This window comes from Electrophorus electricus, chromosome 12, assembly GCF_013358815.1.
Source record: "Electrophorus electricus isolate fEleEle1 chromosome 12, fEleEle1.pri, whole genome shotgun sequence".
Lineage (NCBI taxonomy): Eukaryota > Metazoa > Chordata > Actinopteri > Gymnotiformes > Gymnotidae > Electrophorus > Electrophorus electricus.
The window spans coordinates 20,292,791-20,317,664 of NC_049546.1; the positions used below are offsets into that span (position 1 = coordinate 20,292,791).

The window sequence follows — 24,874 nt, forward strand, 5'->3', positions numbered from 1 at the left end:
GTGGTGAAACCTTTTTTAAATTTAGATATGCTAATGCTTAGTGGCATGAAATACATAAATAAAGTAGATAAATTAACAGTTCTGCAACTATACAACATTACAACTAACATGGGATCTCATGAATTAACCATGGACTGAAAGAAACCAAAACATTCTGCAAAAACACATAAGAACCATCACTATAAAAGATTATAAGAAAAGTTACAAGGGAATTGTAACATAGCATCAAGTTAACTAGCATAACAAATATGTACAAAAAATGTTACTTTTTAATAAAGGGCCATAATCATTTTAAAGACTATATGTTTTAGAATATCATAACAGATAACAACAAACATCACATATACATGCAGAAAAGATGAAGTTTAAAGAGGATACACGTGGAAGTAGGGAGACTGACGTGTCAGAGCAGTGTGTGTTCTCAGATATGAAATAACACAGTACAATGTAACATTAAGTCAAGTTTCAAAGTCAATTTTATTTATATAGCACTTTTTACAACAGGTATTCTCACAAAGCAGCCTACAGTGTCTGAGCCAAAGGCAACATTGACAAGGAAAAACTACCAAAGAGCATGAAGAAGAAACCTTGAGAGGAACCAAGAATCGAAGGAAAGCCCATCGTCCTCTGGTCAACACCGGGTATCACAACAGGAAGAAAACAAGCAATAATGAACAAAAGCAACAGAAATCTATTGCAGGTTTCTAGAAGTCCGAGTCTGGGTTCACTGAATGTAAGTTTGTTTGAAATCCATCTACAGCAGGAAAGACCCAGAAAAAAAAAGTCACCCAGTCAGTCTAGACCTTCTCTATGTCTGGGGGGAGGAGACACAGAAGGGGAGGTGATCAGGATGTGGGAGGAGCCAAAGCAACTGAGTGCCACAGACTGACCTCATGTTTACATCAATTTGTACAAACTCTTTAAGGAAAAGGTAAGGCTTTTCAAGGGTCAGAGGTTAACGGAGCCCAAATGATCTCTGGCGGCCAAACTGACTATAAGGAGATTTTAACTTATGAGGCATAACATAAAATGAGCCTTTTGTTAGTTATGTTGTAGTGAGTCTTCCAATTTCTAAGATATAACTTCATTTTTCACTGACAGCTTCATCCTGGTTCCTTAGGTTATAATTCCACAACACATGTAACTTATTTTCTTCAGCCATACCCAGCCCCATTGACACCATTAATTTGTGATCAGGGCCACCAATTCCATGTGAGCTTTGCACTCTAAACCTCCAGCAAACGCAGTGTTACTCTACATACATTTACCCACATTACTGCCCCCATGCACCCAATCACTTAATAACCTATAAAATCCATCACTGCTCTCCCTAGAGACTAAAGTCATACCCAGCCCCACTGACACTGTTGATGTGTACTCAGTGTTGACAGTTCCATATGGATGTTATGAACTACACCACCAAGTATTCCCCAACACAGCAGTTCCATACTGGTCCCCACAGTAACTAAGGCCAGGTCCAGCCTAGCTAGTACATTTAATGAATGCTCAGTGGCACCAGGTCCATTTGCATTATTCATTTCCCCATCTAGCCTGTATTCTTCTCACCCACAACCACTGAATAGTCCCTTCATCTACTTCCAATAATTCCTTCAGAGCTACATTTAGTTTAGAATTTCTAAAACCAAATTTCATAAACAAAGATGTGGTGGTGAGTTATTACAAACAGGACCAACAAAACTGACCATACTGACATTCCATAGACTTCTGCACTTCATAATCTGAGAAAATAACGCTTGCTATTTGGTGTCTTTACAGTTAAATATGAGACACAATAAAACACTATATAAAACTAATTAGAACCTTTTTTAGCTACTCTGACTGTTGTCATACACTTTTCAATATTGCTGCTTAAAATATAGAGCGCCTCTGTGGTACAGTATTTTCCAGTCATGTTCCATCAGGTGTGGTTTGAAAGGACAGTAGCACATAAGGAAGGGCACATTTTTTAATTTAGTCTTCTTTAGGATAGTAAATTTCCAAAAGTATCTGCACTCAATTTTTTTTACAATCTTGGCTATAAAAAAGATAAATAATAATAATTTAAAAAATAATAGAGCAAATTTAAACACTATAAACAAGATTGTCATATCACCCATTTGCTTGAGTGGTGCTCTGTTACTTTAACTTACATGGATGTTGGGCTCAACATGTTTTAAAAAGATCAGACACTGCAGATGGTCAAACAAGGTTGTAAGACAACAGGACAGAACAGGACCATGTGACTTTTGCCAGCCAATGAGATTTTGAGTCATGAGACCTGAGAGCTCATGAAGTTTAGTTAGTTTGTCAGTTGCTTCTTTTCAAACCGTCTCCTCTGGTGTCAGAGGGTTACTCTGCAATGATGATACCAGACTGGATATTTTTATTTTTGAACTACAAGACATGTACTGTTCCAAATTTACCAATGTTTATAATTACATCTGTTACTGTAGTTTATGATGTTGGATAATCAATAATCAATATACATTATTTGCTTTGGATAAACTTTTGTCCACATTTTTTTTCATTATTGATCTGACTTGTTTTCATTTTATAGGTCTTGTTCAAACTACAAATGCTGCTAACCAAGCAGTCATGAATGTACCTGGAAAAAATATCACTCTTAACTGCACCTTGACAACTACATCCAGTGACAACTATTTGAGCATTTGGTACAAGCAAAGATTGAATCAGGAGGCTCAGCAAGTAGGAATAATAAAAACAAATAAACGGGCCATATTTTCTTCTTCATTCAACAGCTCCAGATTTACAATGACGTGGACTAATAGCACAAACGTTTTGACTATTCAAAATGCTATGACACATGATGAAGGAACTTATTTCTGTGGAATGGTACAAACAACAATGGTTCACTTTTCCTCTGCTACCTTCGTCAGTGTGACAGGTCATGAAATGTTTTAAACTTCTTAACACTGGATTAAGGTTTTATGTGATAGTCCCAAGTTACAAAAATCTAGTACAATCACCTGAATATCTCCCAGAAAAACTAGGATTGTACAGTATTTGTTTTATATTCATCAGCATATCAAGAGTAATACACATCAGTGAATCAGTGTAACAAAATTCAGCATTAGAGTCAGTTCCCCAAGGAAATATATATAATATATATATATATATATATATATATATATATATATATATATATATATATATATATATATATATATATATATATATGCATACTCATATATATTGTTAATTTATACTTTTCATACAAATATATATCTTCATGGCATAGCTTTGTGGTTAACATCTGACATCATTGTAGCATACCGTGCTTCTCAGGCTGACAATTTAATTTCACTTTAATTTCATATTCAACTTAATATTTATAAAAAAAAATTTATAGTAAATCTTGTAGTGCTCTGTCTTGGAGCAGTGCTGGGTGTGTGTGTGGCTGTTATCACTGCTCTAGCCATAATCGTTTGTAAGATGAAAAATTCTGAACATGGCAATGGTAAGTGTTAATAAAGGGCAGGGGGATTGAACTATTCTAATTCATGACTTCATACTATTTTTATCTTTAAGAAATATTGAAATTATTAATAAGAATTTTGCAACAAACCTGGCATACAGGTATTTTTCTCTGATCCAATTACATTTAATTCTGTATTCTTTCCCTAACTACAGCGAAACATCCACATGGTAGTGTGATGGAGAAAACTACCAATCAGGTACAACTTGTGCAGTTGTGCTTTCCTTCCATTATATACGTAAATATAATGCTTAGCAACTAGCCAGTCATAGACATGACAACAGTAGATGTTACATTAGCTACTTATTTTAAATAGCATAATACGACATACCCCCATAATAGAAAAGTCCAGATTTGAAGTTAAAAAATATGCTTTATCTCACATTTTATATATATATATATTATATATATATATATATATATATATATATATATTTTTTTTTTTTTAATTACTTTGTTTCAGACAAAGCAGGTTATGTAAAGAGAAGAATGATGAGATACTATAATATTAGTCTAATCATAAACAGTATTAAGATCTGTAAATCTTAAAAAGCAATTTAATGCATTTTATACATTTAAATCTATGACATGTTTTACTAAGAATATTTCTGGCTCTGTTCGGCTTCCTCTGTTTCATATCTGTGGTGCTGATATAGTTTATAGCTGTAGTCTAATTACAGCATCATTGATACACATGCATGAAGCTATTGTGGTGGAGATGTATGAGACATGCAACACTGCACTGCTGTAGAGGAGGAGAAGGCAACTCACTGTCTCTGTGTTTGAGACTATTAGTCATATTCTAAATAAGGATAAGAATGACAGTAATGTTGATTAAACATTGTTCATTTCCACAGCAACGTGATGCTGAAGAGCTGAATTATGCTGCCATTCATTTCAGTGAGAGGGAAACCAAAAGAGGGCAGGTGAAGAAAGGACAGCCTGAAGACAGCATGTACTCTTATGTGAATCGTTCAACTCTTACGGACTATCATCTAGATTATTAGCTCTCTTCCCTTCTATAATCCTAAATGATGTCTGGATACATTATCTCTTTTCTGGCACATAAGGTTTTGTAAAGGAGGTGCAGTGTAATTCTGTAATCTCTAAGACTCTATTCCCTGTTCATCTGCTTTCTGATATTTAAGGTATGTTGTGTTTCTGCTGGTTCATTCCAGCTTCAACAATAAAGTGCCACCTTTTTCTTAGAGAGCCACTGTGCTCAAAACTCGGTGACTGAATAAATAGGTTGTAAAGCTTAAGAAAGAAAAGTAAAACTATTGAATATGCACTTGTAACCCCTGACCCTTATGTTTCTATTTTGATAATAACATGGCCAAGGTTCCAGATTAAAGGTTAAGGGTCTATGCATTTGTAAATATTATTATTAATCTAAATAAACCTAATTATTTGAATATATTTTGTGATTTTCTAAATTAGAAAGATAAGAGGTAAGTTAGGCAGAAGGTAAGTAGTTAATTTAAATGGCCTTGTGACTGGTTCATGTAGGGTGGAGGACATTAGTGCACATTTGGAGTGTTTTTATACTTCATGAATAAACAAACACAAATCACAGAAGTACGTTGGCAAAAAAGTAAAAAAAAAAAGTGGCAAAACCACTTGCACAGAAACAATGCACAGCACTAGATTAATGTTCCTGTGGGCTTTAAATAGAGGGAAAAACAAAAAGGCTATCAAGGAACAGGTGCATGTAATCAATAAATAGTGGATTGGAAATGGGGGAGGTTGTGTGTGTGTGTATGTGTGTGTGTGTGTGTTTGGGTTTCTGTGGTAGTGGGCATGTCCTTTGGGCTGGGTGCCTAATATAACCACCCCACAAAGGTCTTGTTGGCCTCTGAGAGTGGGGCCCACCTGGCCGACAAAGATCTGGTTTGGATGGATGTGGCTGACAGGATTTGAGATGCAGGTATCCAGCTTCCCTATTCCATATCCCTTGCCACGCCATGAAGTACTGGCTGCATCCACTGTCGTTGTGAGTCCAGCAGGGCACCCACCTTGTATGCCAATTGAATTGTATCCTTCAAGCTCCAATAGCATCAGCGATGAACCGGAATTTGTTTTGACCTTCTGAATGGGTCCCACGACCACAGGCATCAGGTCAGATATGCTGCCCACCGGCAAGCTGACCATGTAAGTTCTCATTGATACAGCAGAGGATGGTGTACAGACCTGCTCACTCTGCTGGCACCACGTCTGGGCAGCAGGCTGATCCAAGGTTGGGGGTTACAAATATACAGCGGGTGACGGAATGCCAAGACACACTAGGAGCGGGTGAGCCCTGTAACTGTGTGGCAGAGAGTGTTATGCACATACTCTGCCAAGGGGAAATAGGTGCTCCCAGGTATCTGGGTGCTCTTAGCAATGGAGGCACAGGAACTTTCATAGCTGCTAGTTAGCTCTCTCTAACGGCCCCTTGTTCTGAAGGTGGTAGTCTGAAGTCAACATCACTATTACATTGAGCTTCCCAAGGAACTCCTGCCATATCCGGAAGGTGAATGGAACTCCCCGATCTGAAACATTGTCTTCAGTCAGCCTGAACTGTCAAAAGATGTGGTGCAAGAGCTGCTTACCTGTTTTGAGTGCAGTGGGAAGTGCCGGGAGTGGAACAAACTGGAGCATCTTCGACAAGGGATCGACAATAATGAGGACCACCATGTTGCCCTGAGAGACCAGGAGGTCTGTGACAGAACCAAATGCCAGGTGAGACCAGGTGCAATGTGGTATAGGAAGGGGGTGCAGCTTACCAACATGTTGGTGTGTGAGGTATTTTGCTGCACTGCACATTCAGCACAAAATATTCCTGTGCATTGCTGGCCACTAATATTGTGCTGTCAGCTGTGGGTGTAGCTTGGATGTCTTAAGCCAAGGGATCTGTGTATCCAGGTGATGAGAGTTCTGCGACTTCACAGACAGGTGTAGAGCTAGTGTGGAGGGCAGTGAGTGTCAGGGTCAGCTGATCAAAGTCCCAACTGACAGCCCCAATGAAACAGGCAGGAAGAAGGATTGACTCTTGGTCCCCCTTCACATCCTTCAATCCCGGTTTGTAGGTCACCTGGAACACAAACAGGGAAGACAAAATGGACCATCGAGCTCACCTGAAATTCAGCCTCTGGTGGTTTGGAGGTCCTGCAGGATTTTGTGGTCCGTGATCACTGTGAAGCGGTGCTGTGCTCCCTCTAGCCAGTGTGACTTCATCCAGGAACTGAAGGCTTTTTTCAATTATCCTCAATGGGGTTGCTTTTGTGTTCTAGTCCTGCTGCTTCTGAGAGAGGTTACTTGTTTAGCAGCATAGTACAGCATGGAGTTCAGGTCTCCGGATGCCTTGATATGCTGGAATAAGCAGTGCTAGTGCACGTCCTCATTGGCGGACTTCGAGGGGAGCTGTGCGCAGAACTGGCATGGAAAACAGGAGTTGGTTACCATCATCGTTCACATTCTCATCAGTGTAAAAGATAATGGATCTACCCAGAAACTACCTACCTCGTTACTGTATGCCTGGGACATGGAAGGTGCTGTGGCTAGGCCATAAAATAATCAGTTTATTTGAAAACAGATAGACTGTATCTCCTGCTCCTCCACATAACTCTTGTCATTAAGTAATGTATATACTTATATATGTTGTGAGGCAAAATGTTTAATGCTTGCTTAAAGGAGGACAAAAGAATATGTGACCTTTATTTGATCTTTGCCCTCATCTCGACCAGTCTGCAAGAAAGGCGAATAGACAAGTGATAGAGAATGACAGTTATCATTTAACTGTTTCTGGGCAGGGGTGCAGCAGCAGGAAGTAACAACTTGTTTTTAACAGGAAAGAATGTTCAAGGACAGTTGGGAGGCCTGGCACCTGGAGTCATGAGATTAGCTCATGAGAGAACAACGGGGAAAGGTGTGGGTATATGAACTCATGTGAGAGAGAAGTTTGACGCTTCTCTTCCTCAATGCATAAGGGACAGAAGCAATAAAGCTCGCTCATCTGCACATCTGGCTCGAGTCCTATTGATTTTTCCTCCACAGTGTCTTTAAATGTATATATGATTATCCAGACGTCTGCACTGTTCATTCATAACTTAGGAAATGCAGCACAATTACTCATAGTTCAAAATGAATTACCATCATACAGTTAAGTTCTGAGAAGAGTAAATAAATGACAAAATGTTTCTTTACACAGCAAGTGCTCATTTCAGGTACATTCCTATAATTCCATTCTCATGACAATGACTTTAAACCTGATCTTATCTGTTTATTTAGATATATTTCCCTGTATTAGATTGAGGAGACTGGACCGATGTTCATGTATTTGATGTTCAGTTTAGCTTCTTGAAAGCATCAAGCAGAATCAACGTGTCTAACTACACCGATAAGGAAAACCACAAAAAGAGCTTAAATAACTGAAAAGCATCTATATGTATGGTGTCACTTCTTCTGTTTACCAAAACCATCTCAATGTTAGTGTCATGCCTTATACTGAAATCTCACATGATGCTATTCTGTAAGCATCATACCATACTCATTTGTCAAATCTGTCATGAGTTTTCAGTTGCTTTCAGTTGCCACGAGAACAGAAGCAACATCAGTTTAATTTCCTGTGTAGCTGCTTTCTGAGACAGCCAACAAGTTGCGTTTCTGCGCACACATGCCACGATCTGCCATAGGGGTGCACATCTCTGGTCCTGTAAAACACTCAAGACTGGATGAAGCCTCAGTTTTTAGAAGAATGATGTGAGAACACAATTCTAGACTTTTTGGTAACTGTGAATATACTCTTCAATAAATACACTTTTTTTTTTACTAAAATATGTTAATGCTTAGTAGCATGAAATAATTAAACTAAGAAAAAAGTGCTACAATAATGCATTGCCAACAGGCTGGGAGCTCATGTATTACCCTTGTACTAAGAGACATCAGAAAATGGCTAAAAATGTGTAATAACACAATGCAATGTTAAACGTTTTGCAACCAATTACATAGCATAAAAATGTAAGGTTAAATATGTATAAAAGTTGATACATAATGTCACAGAACACTCACGTCCCGCGAGTCACATGGTTTGGCCCGCTGCGTGCAGTGGGAGGGTCATGTTCTTAGCCACACGTGCACACACCTGTATTGTGTTAGTCTTTGTGTAATTAAACTCTTGTCGTTGTGTGCAGTGTTGTCGGTTATTGTTGAAGTAAGTTGTTAATGATCATGTTAAATGTTCTTCTTGTTGTTGTTAAATGTAACTGTGTTTATCGTGTTTGCTTTGTTAACTGTGTTGCGTTCATTGTAACACATGTGAGTGCCATCATCTTTATGTTTCTATTAAATGTTCACCCATGTCGAGGAAGTATGTGCGTTCTGCTCAACCTCCTTCAGCACTCAGGCATTCGTTACACTTTTTATATAAGGACCATATTCATTTTAAAAATGTGCATAGTTTAGAATATGCCATAATAACATAAAGAGGCATAAAAGATAATACTATACTTTATTCTGTTACTAAAACTGTTACTATTACTAATGTTTGATTACTAATCTATATATTATTTGCTTTGGACTAAATTTGGTTCACATTTTTTCTTAGTTAATCTGATTCAGTTTCAATTTACAGGTCCGGTTCAGCCTACGGAGCATGCAAAACATTCCTGCATCAAATTAAAAATCACGACCTTTCCCTACTTTACTAACACATCCTAACAACACACTTTCATAGATGGCACACAACTTAATCTTCTCTTCATTCTATGCCAGCAATCTGGGGCTTCATATCATTGTAGATATTCTTTATCAGTCACCCAGTTTTGAGCACAGTGGTTCTCTAAGACAAATGCAGCACAACCAAGAGAAGCACACCATACCTTAAAGATCAGAAAGCAGATGAACAGAGAATAAAGACATAGAGATTACAGAGTTACACAGCACCTCCTTTACAGCACTGAATGTGCCAGTAAAGAGATAAGCAAACCCACACCCCAAACAAAATTGCAGTCATTCCCTACTTACCAGTAAAATCAAGAAAAGGATCAAAGTGGAATATATACAAATATACAGTGGCAAAACTAACTATTAGAGCAAAGTCAATATGAGAAGCAAGGTCATACACCAACTCAAATATCAAATACTATTAATACACATCTCACACACATATCACTGCCTTCCCCTCCATAGCTTCTTCCTCCTTTTATTACTCCTCAGGTTGGGCGGAGTCTTGTCTCCTAATTTGCTACAAACATGAACTCTGTTTTGGAATCTGGAACTGGATCTGGTATGGAACACATGCAGCCACACCAAAAGAACACAGGATGTAACAATACTGGTGAGTCACATCCCAGATACCAAACTTTTCAGCTCCTCCCACTGTGCCCATCCATCCTGGCAGTCTGACCCCAGTGGGCACTTTTGGGTGAGGGGGTACTGGCAGGCCCTGGCTGGAATCCAACCCTCAAAGAGCACACATGGCAATCACAGCAGAGCACAGTGGGAGGAGTTGATAACTGGTATCTAGGATCTGACTTAACAGTATAAACAAAGATATTATTCAAATCATTGTTTAGAAAAATGGTTTAATGGTTGTTCAGAAAAATGGTTCAAACATTTTCTGAATCTGTAGAAACTGCCTTTTCAGTTTTGTCGATAGTAAGAATAAAGAGCCTATGAGAGGTTAGATACAGAGGTTAGCTTATAGGGGAAGATACACATCAGGTGCCTCACTTTGATATGAAACATATGGATATCATGTTATAAGTAAAACCTGAGGAAATGCCCTGAGACGTTAGAGGGTTAAACATAATGTTAAACATAATTCAGAGGTTTATCTCCCACAAAGGTCAGAGTTCAGTGCTTTGCACTGAAGGTTCCTAGTGTGGGCAGAGACTTTGAAAAGCCTGTTTCTCTGCTTTTGTTTCTGTTTCTCTTTTTTCTCTTTGTAATCTGCATTCTGCCATTAAAAGTTCATCACTCAAATTTGCACATACACAGGCCCTTAACCTTTAATCTAATCTAAAACTTTGACATGTTATTTTCATATTACAAACATAAGGGTGGGGGGTTCCAGACTACAGACACAGCCGGTTCCAGACCCATGCTAATGACCAACACACCATGGTGGTAGTGAATATCTACAGCATGTAACAGACGTGTATAATGAAATATAGTGTTGTACAAAAATAGATGAAGTTTTAAAGGGAAAAACTAAAGGCAAAATAATCATTCATGTCTTAGGTTACTAGGCAGGACAAGAAATGGGAAGATGCAAGAGTGACTGAGATTTTAGGGTAAACAATATATATATATATATATAAAACTAAAGAAAGTGTGTGTGACCATGGGCTCACTCAGAGGGCTCACTCTCTTTACAGTTACTCTGTAAGAGAGACTGAGTCCCTTGTGCACAAAGGTATTAATAACAGGGATGAGGAATTAAATATTACTAATTCAATATAATCAAAAATGATAAATTGATATCTTGAGGGAAAGAGGAAGGTATCACATTATGGCCCCTCCCCCCGAACGTCTCCTTGTGTGTGTTCATTAATGTGGCCACGCCCTCTCTGTGTCTCAACCTGCTCCTCATTGTGTCATTAGTATACGTGTATAAATGTCTATCATTTACATGTCTGTGTTGTCTGTGTTATTGGTGAACCCAATAGGCTGTGTGATATGTCATATGCGTTATATGTGCAAATAAAATGTGTATTCTTGTTTATGCGACTTGCCCGGAATCCTGCTTAACCACATCGTCACAAAAGGCTTTCTAGGAAATAACTGTCAAAAGCACCATACTATGATATCTTGCTGTGCTCAATTCAAATTTCATTGGCCACCAGAATTCCCAAGATCTTCTACCATCTTTTCTTTCATAAAGTCTGTTTGGCCACCAGAGGTCATTTGGGCTTTGTTAACCTTTGACCCTTGAGAAGCCTTACCTTTTCTATAAAGAGTTTGGACAAATTGGTGTAAACATGAGTACAGCCTAAAGCATTGGACTGTATTTCACAGTTACTTTTGGTTGCTGTGGCTCCTCCCACTTCCCCTTTTATACCCCCCCCCCCCCCCACCAGAAGAGAAGCTCTATTCTGACAGGTTGACTTTTCCTGGGTCACTTCTGTGCCAGATGGGTTTTAAACTAACTTACACTCAGAATAGGATTCCTATAAACCTGGAATAGACTTCTGTTACTTACTTATTCTTATTACTGATTTTGTTCTTTATTGCTTATTTTGTTCCTGTTGCAGTGTCTGGTGTTGAACAGAGGATGATGGACTCTTTTGAGTCTTGGTTCCTCTCAAGGTTTATTCTTCATGCTCTTTGAGAGTTTTTCCTTAATGCTGTTGCATTATCATTGCTCACTGGGGACTTGGACTCAGACATCTGTAAAGTTGCAAAATGTACTATATAAATAAATATGACTTTGAAATATGATTTGCTGTTACATTGAACAGTTTCATTTCATATGAGAGTACATATACTACTCTGGCAAATCAGTCTATCTACTTCCACATGTACACAAACTTTATGTACACTTCAGTTATGATCATTTATACATTTAAATGCGATCTTGTTATCCATTATGATGGGATATTCTAAAAGAAAAAAAAAAAAAGAAAAAAAATGTATAATGGTTATATAACTCATAAAAATATCTTTTTTTTTTAAACATATTTACCATATATTCTTATGCAATGTAATTTGTTGCTGTCTTACAATCTCCTTATAAGTATGCTTAGTATGTTTTACTGTTATAGGTTTTAGGTGTTTTTGCAGAATTTGTTGGTATCTGTCATTTACAGTCATTTTGGTATCTGCTAGTACAAGTTTATTTGAGCTCCCATGTTACTGTAAATATATTATTATTATTATTATTATTATTATTATTATTATTATTATTATTATTATTGTAGCACTGTTTTCTTTATGTATGTATTTCATGCCACCAAGCATCAGAATATTTTAGTTAAAAAGGTTTCACCACACTACATTTGCACACAGGAAGTGTATTATCAGACACTATCAGTATAAATGTGTTTGTTAAATTTGTCTGTCTATATTCACAGTAACCACAAGGTCCAAAACTGTGTTCTCACACCATTCTCTCAGAAGGCAGCTAAACAGGAAAGCAAACTGAGGTTGGCACTGTACTTGAGACAGTGATCTGAGTATGCATGATGACCTTATAGAATAACTCTATTCCTGCACTGTCAGGCTTTGTTTGGTTTAACTCTGGATGTTCTGGCCAATATAATTCAGTGTCATTTCTGAAAAATTGATGAATGCACCATCTATATTAATCCAGAGATAAGTTCTCATTGGCTGCGGGAAATTTTGAGATCTTCTCTATCTTATTTGGCCTTGATTGTAAAACCAAAAATTCTGCTATATTAGCCTTTGTTCAATGATGCTTTCCTTTTGTATTGATCAAAAATAACTCCCAAGACATTTCATAAAAAAGAATAATCTGAAACATTTTTAAACTTTAAAATCTGCTTATTTTATAGAGGAATAAAAATATCATTGTAACTGGATCCATCATCAAACAAGTACCAGTTGCACCCTGAAGCAAAAGTTTCAAAAATAATAAATAACAAAAGTTCTGTTAACCTTTTACACCCAAAAGTTAAAAACACATATGGCAGGAGGAGAGTATTAGTGCCCATTTTATGTAATATCTATTTTATACAGACAAGTGTAGACTTTGGTATTTTCTACTTTTAGATGTCGTTCCAAGAGCTTCCCAAGTTCAAGACTGTTTACTAAATACACAATAAATAGAAATAAAGATGCAGACTCTGGAATTAAGAGAATAGCTGTTCCCGTCTTTATTCTGAGCTCAGTGTTATGTTATATATAGTCGCTAGGACATAACAAACAAAAGCCCCAGTTTGTGCTATGCATCATAATTTAAAATCTCATTGGCCATCAAAACTTAGAAGATCCTGTTCTGTCCTTTTTTCCCCTTATAGTCAGTTTGGCCGCCAGAGTTCATATGGGCTCCATTACCCTCTGACCCTTGAGAAGCCTTAACGTTTCCTTAAAGAGTTTGTATAAATTGGTATAAACATGAGTTCAGTCTGTGGCACTGCAGTGTAGATTACAGTTACTTGGGGCTGCTGATGGATAACCTCAGTTGCTGTGGCTCCTCCCACATCCTGACTTCCACCCCTTCTGTGACTCCTCCACCCAAACAAAGAGATGCTCTAGACTTTTCCTGGGTGACTTTTCCTGGGTCTTTCCTGCTCTAGATGGGTTTCAAACAAACTTACATTCATACTAGTACTTCTAGAAACCTGGAATAGACTTCTGTTGCTTTTGTTCATTATTGCTTGTTTTCTTCCTGTTGTGGTGTCAGGTGTTGACCAGAGGACGATGGGCTCTCCTTTGATTTTTGGTTCCTCTCAATGTTTCTTCTTTATACTCTTTGGCAGTTTTTCCTTGTCAATGTTGCCTTTGGCTCAGTCACTGTTGGCTTGGACTCTGACATGTGTTAAGCTGCTTTGTGACAAAATCTGTTGTAAAAAGTGCTCAATAAATAAAATTGATTTTGAAACTTGACTTACTTACACTATACTGTTTTATTTAATATCTGCGTGTACACACTGCTCTGACACAGCAGTGCATCGTAGTCCAGGGTCAAAGAGCCAACTTGGAGAGCACGTAGATACAGGACTAACAAACAAAAACACATGAATGAAAATGGGAAAGCAGGCTATAACTAAGGTTAGGAAAACACTCAGGGTTAAACAAGACAGGCTAACAAAAATGAAGGCTTTGGAACATTGATTCAAGAAACAACCACAACAAAACACATTCACAAATTAATTCAATGAACAGCAAAAACACTGGGATCCAGACAGGATTTAAATACATGAACTTAATACTAGAAACAAGGGATCATAAAAACCAAAAACAAAACAGGACTAGGACACCACACCAACAGGAACAGAACGGGTTCAGAGCAGGGACAGGAGCAGACAGTCCAGAAACAGGACGGGCTCAAGGACAGAAACAAAGGGAGACACAGGAACTGGAATGGGCACAGAAACAGGCACAGGGACAGACAACACAACAGGAACCAAAACCAAACCAGGCAACAGAGAAGGCAAAAGCAATGGGGCAATAGGAGCAGGCAGCAATGGAGAAACAGGAGGCATACGGGAAACAGGAGACACAGACCGAGGCAAAATGGCTGGAAACCCATGGGCAGAGGCAGTAGAAGACACAGAAAAACTTTGAGGAGAGACCAGGGGGTCAGGCCTGGCATAAGGCATTGGGACTGGACTGGCACGAGGACTTGTGGAGAGGTTTCTTTGACTACAGGAACAGGAACTGATGGGTCCAGGGTCGTGGCTGTGACAATCAGCGGCGGCAGGTCTGAGGGGTCTAGAAGCAGGGCTGCGGTGATCAGCGGTGGCAGGTCCGGGGACGCGGCTGTTGCCATCAGTGGTGGCGGTGGGTCCGGAGGCGCAGCTACAGGAACAGACCTGGTAACAGGATGGGTGGCATTCACTATGCCAGGTACAGGAACGGAACTGGTGACATCCATTATGCCAGAAACAGGAACGGAACTGGCAGAATCCACTATGCCGGGAACAGGAACAAACTGCTGGCATCCACTATCCTGGGAACAGGACCAGGATCAGGATGGGCGGCGTCTCTCACACTGGGAACAGGATCATATTGCGTGGCTTGTGGGATAGCCACAGATACTGGTGGGGTGACCCTGGAGAAACACACAGACATAGAACCCTCTTGGCAGCTCCCAAGGCTCACACGAGCGATAGGGAGCTCACAGTTACGCTTTCGTGCACATGGAATACCTAGCCATGGAATAACTGGATTACATCTGCTATGATTGAAAACTGCTCAGTGTATCACACAAAAACACAAGCTTCCCAAAGTTCATTAATATTAATAACATACATTACAGGAGAAAGCTGTACAAAACAATTAAAACAGAAAGGTCCAAGTTATAAAAGTAGAAAATACTTGTAGAAAAGATTGGTGCATTCAACAATTTCTCAGAGCTGACACTGAATTATATTGGCCAGGACATCCACAGTTAAACTAAACAGAGCCTGACAGTGAAGGAATAGGGTTAACAAGGCCGTCATACATACTCAGATCACTTTATCTCAAGTACAGTGCCAACCTCAGTTTACTTTCCTGTTTAGCTGCCTTCTGAGAGAATGGTGTGAGAACACAGTTTTAGACCTTGTGGTCACTGTGAATATAGACACAGGAAAAAACACACAAATTTAAGCTGATAGTGTCTGATAAATACAATTCCTGTTTGCAAATGCAGTGTGGTGAAACTTTTTAAATTAAAATATTATAATGTTTAGTGGCATGAAATACATAAAGAAAACAGTGTTACAATAATCATACATTTCCATTAACATTTGAGCTCATATATTAACCTTGTACTAGCAGATACCAAAATGACTGTAAATGACAGATACCAAAAAATTCTGCAAAAAACACTTAACACATAACAGTAAAACATAGTAAGCACACTTACATGAAGACCATAACACAGCAGCAGGTTACAATGCATAGGAATATAAGGTAAATATGTAAATAAAAAAAAAGATGTTACAAAAAAAAAGTTACATAACCATTAAAAAACTATATTTTTTAGAATATCCTATCATAACGGACAACAAATAAGATCACATGTAAATGAATAAATGACCATAACAGAGGTTTATATAAAGTTTGTGTACATGTGGAAGTATAGAGACTGATTTGCCAGAGTAGTGTATGTACTCTGTTATGAATTGAAACTGTTCAATGTAACATTAAGCTAAATTTCAAAGTCATATTTATTTATATTGTACATTTTAGAGCGGCCATTGTCAGAAAGCAACTTTACAGATGTCTGAGTCCAAGTCCCCAGTGAGCAATCAAAATGCAACAATGTTAAGGAAAAATTCTCAAAGAGCATAAGGAAGAAACCATGAGAGAAACCAAGACTTGAAAAAGGAGCCCATAATCCTCTGCTCAACACCTTACATCACAACAGGAACAATGAGTCTAATCCAGGTTTCTAGGAGTCCTAATTTGGGTAGGATGAGTGTAAATGTGTTTAAAACACATCTGGCACAGAAACAAACCAGGAAAAGTCCCCAGTCAGAAAAAAGCTTCTCTTTCTTGGGAGGACAGGCACAAAAGGGGAGGTGGTCCAGATGTGGGAGTAGCCACAGCCAGCAAAGTAACTGTGAAATTCACTACAAATTTGTCCAAACTCTTTATGGAAAAGGTAAGGCTCCTCAACGGTCAAAGGTTAACAGAGCCCAAATGACCTCTGGTGGTCAAACAGTCAATATGAAAGAAAGGACAGAACAGGATCTTGGGAATTTTGATGGCCAATGAGATTTTAACTGAGCCCAGCAAGATATCATAGTATGGTGCTATGGTGCAGTTATTTCCTAGAAAGCCTTCTGCGACGAGGAGGTTAAGCAGGATGCGGAGACGAGCCACATAAACAAGAATACACTTTTTATTTGCACATATAAAACATATGACATAGCACACAAGCTATTGGATTCAAACTCCGACAACACAGACACATAAACGATAACCATTTATACACGTATACTAATGACACAATGAGGAGCAGGTGTGAGAAACAGCAATGGCGTGGTTACATTGATGAACACACGAGGAGATGTTTGGGATGAGGGGGACATACCATGACAGAGCCCCTCCCCAACGGCACACCATCTTATTGGGCTGTGGCCCCGAGACCAACGCCAAATGGAGATTCCCCACCTGTGGGGAAACACCCCTCACCAATTTGGGTTTGGTACGGGCACACGAGTTCTCAGGCTGTGTGCCCTAGTAAAGGGAGTTTCCTCCTTGAACAAGGTCGCCTTTAGGTATTTCACGTGGGCTGGCTTGCTTGTGCCTAGGCAATACATCCTGGGCAGAGCCTTGTGCGGTATCATAGATGCTGGAGGCTCGTCATTTCCGGAGACGACAGACTGAACGTCACAGTCAGTGAGCGAATCCCCATAGAGGACCTCCTTCACCTCCACTGGTGGATCCTCCACATAATCGGACCCCAAGTCCAACTGCAGACTGATGTCACTGTACTGCCCTCTCACTCCACAATCAGAGTAGCCTTCATAATAGTCCATGTAGGGGTTGTAGGACCCATTGAAGTCCACTTCTCTGTGCCGATCCTTGTAGTCCGGCTGGGCTCTGTAAGACTCCACAGAGTCCAATCCTGGAACATAATCACGGCAGCCCCAAAATTGCCCAGTGGCTTCCACACCTGTTGTGGACTTACGTAGTGAGGCCAGGATAAGGGATGGTCTCTCTGTGAGGTAGTAGGACCCTACGGAGTCTGACTCTGAGTACTGGACATCATTGTACCAGTCCCATTAGCCTGACGTGGGTCCGTACGACCCCATCGGGTCCGTACCTGGACCACACCCAGGGTCCCCCCAACTCCCCCAGTGGCAATCTCCCCTGCTGTGGGAGTCAGGAGTGTGCCCAGGAATATGGAAGGCTTCCCTGTGAGGGCTGTGGGAGGGTGTTTCTGTCCTTTCCTACCCTTCCTTTGTTTACTTCCTCTCCCAGGCGTCCTTCGTCGGTCAGTGGTTCTGTGACCAGGTGGTTCAGCAGGATGCGGAGACGAGCTGCATAAACAAGAATACACGTTTTATTTGCACATATAACACATTCGACATATCACGCAGACTATTGGGTTCAAGCACCATAGACATATTAACGATAACCATTTATACACGTATACTAATGACACAATGAGGAGCATGTGTGAGACACTGGGAGGGCGTGGCCACATTGACGAACACACACCCACACAAGGAGATGTTTGTGGGGAGGGGCCATACTGTGACACCTTCCTCTTTCCCTCAAGAACTCAATTTATCATTTTTGTTTATATTGAATTAGTAATATTTAATTCCTCATCCCTGTTATTAATGTAGATCTGATTGCTTTTTTTAGACTATGTTTAGTACTTTACACAACATATGTTTCTGAAAGAGCAATTGTATCTGCTAAATTTTGGGAAAATGTTGCTCTAAACGCTGCAAGGCCTCAGCCATTCCACCTTTATTTATTAACCCAACTAACCTTCTCTCTCCTCATCCACACCCACCTTTCAGATACTTCTGATAATTCCTTCACAGCTGCTGCTAGTTTACAGATTCTAAATCAAAATTCCACAAGCAAAGGTGCTGTGGAGTTACAGATGGGATCACCAAAATAGATCTAAGACTTCTACAATTCATAATCCTAACATAGACTTCCACAGTTCTTAATCTCAGAATATTATTCTTGTTGTTTTGTCTATTACTTTAAAATCAAATATGTGACAACATACACAATAAAACCTTTTTAAGATACTTTGGCTGTTGTCATATTTTCAGCAGCATTCCATAAAATAGTGAACCCCACTGTGTTACAGAATTAGCCAATCACGTTCCATCTCACATGCTTTTGTTTTTGAGTGACTCTGCTACTGGCTATAACAAGGTCCACTTTAAAACTACCATTAACAATCTAAGATGTAGAAAGAAAGAAAACTGAATAATAATAATAATAATAATAATAATAATAATAATAATAATAATAATAATAATAATAAACCTTCTGAGCAATTTTGCAAACAAGACTGAAAGCAAGATTTTCATGTCCTTTTTTACTCTGCCTTTTGTGGTATAGTGTAGTAGGTAACAACAATGACTTTCTTGTTGGCTAACTGGGGTTCAAACCTCACTGGGTCAAGTGTTCTATGCTGTATCGATAAGAGTCACTGGGCAAGACTCCTAACATTACAGATGCCTGACTATAACATGTTTGAAATTGAAAGTCACATAAGTACATAAAATAATATAAATGGATGTTTGGTGTAAACATTTTTTACAAGAAATCAGGTGCTGATAGTGGCCAAACAAGGCTGTGTGACAACAGGACCATGTGACTTTTGCCAGCCAATGAGATTTTGAGTCATGAGACCTGAAAGTTCATGAAGTTTAGTTAGTTTGTCAGTTGCTTCTTTTCAAAGCGTCTCCTCTGATGTCTGAGCGTTATGGTGCAAGGATGATACCAGTCTGGATACTTATATTTTTGAGCTACAATACATGTACAGTTCCAAATTCTTACTAGTGTTCATAATTACATGTGCTACTGTACTTTGTTTTTGGATTAATATTCAATATTTATTGGATTACAAATTTTTCCTTATTGGTCTGACTCTGTTTCATTTTTAGGTCCTGTTCACACTACAAACCTTGCTTAATGAGAAGTCCTGACACAACCTGGAGAAAATATCACTCTTAACTACACATTAACAGCAAAACTTGATAACACACCTTGCATGTGGTACAAGCAAAGACTGAACCAGGAGCCTCAGCAAGTAGGAGAAGTGCTAAAAAATAAACTGGCCATACTTTCATATCCATTCAGCAAACCCAGATTCAAATTTTTTTGGAATGTTAACACAAGCACTCTGACTATTCTAAATCTTACTGAAGATTATCAGGGAACATACTTCTGTGGAGGGACAAATGATTTACTTTTCCTCTGCTACATTTGTAAAAGTGACAGGTAAATAAATGACTTCTTTTTTAACTTCTTAACATTTAAAACTATACTATAACCAAAACACAGAGCACTTCTAATCAATGACAGAGCTACTGTTATTTTATGAAGTAGAGAATTAAATGTCTTTGTTCTGTATAAATGCAATGATTTTTACAGTCTATGGATTGCAAAGTGCAATAAGATACCCATGTTTTTAATAGAACCTACTAATTCTTTAGTAGTACATTTCTTTAAACATGTGAGGGAACTAAGAACGGACACTGTGTGTATTTTATTGACCAGTGCATGGAGAGTTAAACCCAATAGAGTCTACCAGTTGTGGAAATGTGTCAGAACCCCCAAAAACAGCTCAGTCAAGCAAGTATCTTTGTGCCTCTTTCCTTTAATTAAAGTGATCATCATAGAAGTTGGCTCTTCAAGGTTCTATTTGGCAGCCACAAGAGATTTATAGAGGAACTGCCTTTCTCATAAAAATCTAGCTTGACCATTTGAAAGACACTAAGATAAACTAATATATTAGTTATAATATAATATTTTTATTTAGTTGTTCATTAACTAAGCAATAACTGACTTGAGCCTTATTGTTCTTAGAACAGAAGAATGCTCAATCTCTCTTACATACAACCACACACACACACATACACACACACACACACACATACAACCACACACACACACATACACACACACACACACACATACAACCACACACACACACATACACACACACACACACACACTCACACACACACACACAACAAACAAACAAACATTTGTGCATGCAGGGCAACAGAATGATCTTTTTTGATGCACATAATGTTATTTGTGTGGGCAGACTAAACTTTGTTCATTTATACTTTTCCGTCTTTATTTTAGTTGATGGTAGAGCTGTGTATTTAATGTCTGATATAATGGTGGCATTACAGGGTGCTTAGGCTGACACATTTTCACTTTAATGTTTGGATTAATATTCTTAAATTATGTAGTGATCTTCCTTGGACCAGTGCTGGTCATAGGTGTGTGGTTAACGTCTGATATTATGGTCGCATACCACACACTTTTCACTTTAATTTGAATATTAAATTATTTTATAAAGATTGTTCTACAGAAAGGTCCATGGGTCCTGTAGAGATCTATCTTGGAGCAGTGCTGGGAGTGTGTGTGGCTGTTATCATTGCTCAAGCCATAATCATTCGTAAGAAGAAAAACTCTGAGTATGTAAGATGTGGTGGTGAGAAGTTACAGAAAGGACCAACAAAATTGACATTCCATAGACTTTGGCGCTTCATAATCCAAGAATATAACTCTTGCTATTTTGTGTTTTAGCAATATAAACAAGATTGTCATATCACCCCTTTCTTCAAGTGGTGCTCTGTTACTTTAACTTACATGGACGTTGGGCTCAACATGTTTTGAAGAGATCAGACACTACAGGTGGCCAAACAAGGTTGTAAGACAACAGGACAGAACAGGACCATGTGACTTTTGCCAGCCAATGCAATTTTGAGTGATGAGACCTGAAAGTTTATTTAGTTTGTCAGTTGCTTCTTTACAAAGTGTCTCCTCTGAGGTCTGAGTGTTACTCTGCAATGATGATACCAGTCTTGGATACTTATATTTTTGAGCTACAAGACATATACGGTTCCAAATCTTTATCAGGGTTTATAAATACATCTGTTACTGTACTTTATGATATTAGATTAATAATCAATATACATTATTTGCTTTGGATGAAAGTTTGTCCACATTTTTTTCATTATTGATCTGACTTGTTTTAATTTTATAGGTCCTATTCAAGTACAAACACTGCTAAACAAGCAGTCATAAATGTAATATCACTCTTAACTGCATATTGAAAGCGACATCCAGTGATGCTGTGTACATTTGGTACAAGCAAAGACTGAACCAGGAACCTCAGCAAGAAGAAATAATGAAAACCAATAAACAGGCCATACTTTTTTCTTCATTGAACAACTCCAGAATTACAATGACATGGCTTAATAGCACAAAAGTATTGACTATTCAAAATGCTACAAGACATGATGAAAGAACTTATTTCTGTGGAATACCAAATGCAACAATGGCTCATTTTTCCTCTGCTACCTCTGGCAGTGTAACAGGTAATTAAATTTATTATTTTAAACTTCTTTATACTGGATTATAACTAAAGCACCAAACACTTATTGTACTATTAATGTCAAAGTCATAGATGATTTATGAAGACGTGAATTAAAATCCTGTATAAATACAAAGAAATTTAATTCTATAAACTGCAAAGTGATATAGATAAACATACATTTTCTAAAAGTTCCTGCTAATTCTTCAGTAGTGAAGTTGTTCAAGCATGTGAGGGAACCCAATATAAACTAAGAGCTGACATTGTTTATGTTTTATTGATCAGGGCAACAACCCAACCCAACAGACCCTAACAATACAGGACAATGCAGGTTGGAGACCTCAGAAACAGACCAGTCAAGCAAGTATATTTGTGTATTTTTTCTTTAAATAAAATGATTAACAATGATTTTTTATATATCATTCAATGTTCAGTATGATAGTCACAAGACACAAAAATCTAGTAGAATAATCTAAATATCACCAAGAAAAACTAAGATTTAGAGTATTTGTGTTATATTCATCAACAAAGCAAGAGAAATCCAGATCAGTGTATCAGATTTCAGCATTAGAGTCAGTTCCCCAAGGAATTGTCAACTCAAGCCTTACATTCTAGAAGAATATATATATATATATATATATATATATATATATATATATATATATATATATATATATACACACACACAATTTAATTTCACTTTAATTTTATCTTCAAAGTAATATTTATAAAAATTGTTTTAAAGTAAATCTTGTAAAGATCTATCTGAAATGTCTGAAATCATGGTCATACCATAAACTTTTCACTTTAATTTGTATATGAAATTATTTTGTAAAGATTGTTCTCTAGTAAAGCCCATGGATCCTGTAGTGATCTGTCTTGGAGCAGTGCTGGGAATGTGTGTGTGGCTGTTATCATTGCTCAAGCCATCATCATTTTTAAGATAAAAAACTTTTAACATGGCAATGGTAAGTGTTCATAATGGGCAGGGGGCCCTTATTTTAATTCATTACTTCTGAGTGCAGCAAGAATTTTGTTAATTTTGAATTAGTAATATTTCATTCCTCATCCACCTTATTATCGTAGACCTGACTGAATTTTTAGATCATTTTTAGGACTTTACACGGGATCAACAAAAGTGACATAACAGACTTCTGCAGTTCATAATCCCAGAATATTATTCTTGTTGTTTTGTGTCTTACTATAAAATTAAATATGAGACAACATACAGAATAAAACCTTTTTAAACTACTCTAACTGTTGTCATACACTTTTCAATAGTGTTCCATAAAATAGTGAACGTAACTGTGTTACAGCATTAGCCAATCACACTTCATCAGGCATGGATTGATGCCATCAGTAGCACAGGAGCAGGGGTGCATTTTTTTGAGCGACTCTACTATTGTCTGTAAAAAAAGCTCACTCTTACACTAACAATCTAAGATGTAGAAAAAAGATAAATGAATAATAATAAAAATAAAACGTTTTGAGCAATTTTGCCAACAAGATTGAAAGCAAGATTTTTAAATTATTTTTTACCATCTTGCGTGGTAAAGTGTACTATATAACAACACTGACTGTTTCGTTGGTGACTGCAGTTCAAGCCTTATTGGGTCAAGTGTTCTATGCTGTATCAATAAGAGTCCTTGGGCAAGACTCCTACACTACAATTGCATGTCTGAAACATGTTTGAAATTCTAACTCACTCTGGATAAGAGTGTCTCCCAAAAGCATAAAATAAGGTACATGCATGTTTGGTATAAACAAGATCAGGCACTGATAGTGGCCAAACAAGGTTGTAAGACAACGACAGAACAGGACCATGTGACTTTTGCCAGCCAATAACGTTTTAGGTCATGAAACACAAAAGTTGATGAAGTATAGTTAGTTTGTCAGTTGCTTCTTTCAAACCGTCTCCTCTGAGGTCAGAGCATTATGCTGCAATGATGATACCAGTCTGGATACTTATATTTTTGAGCTACAAGACATGTACAGTTTCAAATATTTACTAGTGTTCATAATTACATGTTATTGGATTCAATTTTGTTAACATTTTTTTGCTTATTGGTCTGAATCTGTTTCATTTCATAGGTCCTGTGCAAACTATAAACCTTGCTAATCAAGCAGTCCTGATGCAACCTGGAGAAAATATCACTCTTAACTGCACATTTAAAGAAAAATATGATAAAAAATCCTTGCAAGTGGTACAAGCAAAGACCGAACCAGAAGCCTCAGCAAGTAGGAGAAGTGCGAAAAAATAAACAGGCCATACCTTCATCTCCATTCAGCAACTCCACATTCAGAATTATTTGGAATGACACCACAAACTCTCTGACTATTCTAAATCTTACTGAAGATTATAAAGGAACTTACTTCTGTGCAGTGACAGACAGAACAATGATTCACTTTTCCTCTGCTACATTCGTCAATGTGACAGGTAAATGAGTTATTTCCTTTAAAATATCTTAAAATATAAAACGATACTATAACTAAAACACAGAGCACTTCTAATCTTAATGTTAAATCTACTGTTATATTGTGAAGTAGAAAATTAAATGTCTTTGTTCTGAAAAAATATAATGATTTTTACAGTTTGTGGATTGCAAAGTGCTATAAGATACGCATGGTTTTTATAAAACCTGCTAATTCTTTAGTAATACACTTGTTTAAACATGTGAGGGAAAGCAAGA

The 24,874-nt window shown here is 37.9% G+C and overlaps 1 long non-coding RNA gene across 1 annotated transcript; it reads right to left on the reverse strand.

The window, feature by feature from the left end:
• Positions 1 to 470: 470 nt before the first annotated feature.
• LOC118242251 lies at positions 471 to 7,015 on the reverse strand. Its single transcript, XR_004776707.1, has 3 exons — positions 6,613 to 7,015; positions 6,088 to 6,195; positions 471 to 754 (listed from the first exon to the last, which is right to left on the reverse strand). It is a non-coding gene; the product is annotated as an uncharacterized LOC118242251 (long non-coding RNA).
• Positions 7,016 to 24,874: the final 17,859 nt, after the last annotated feature.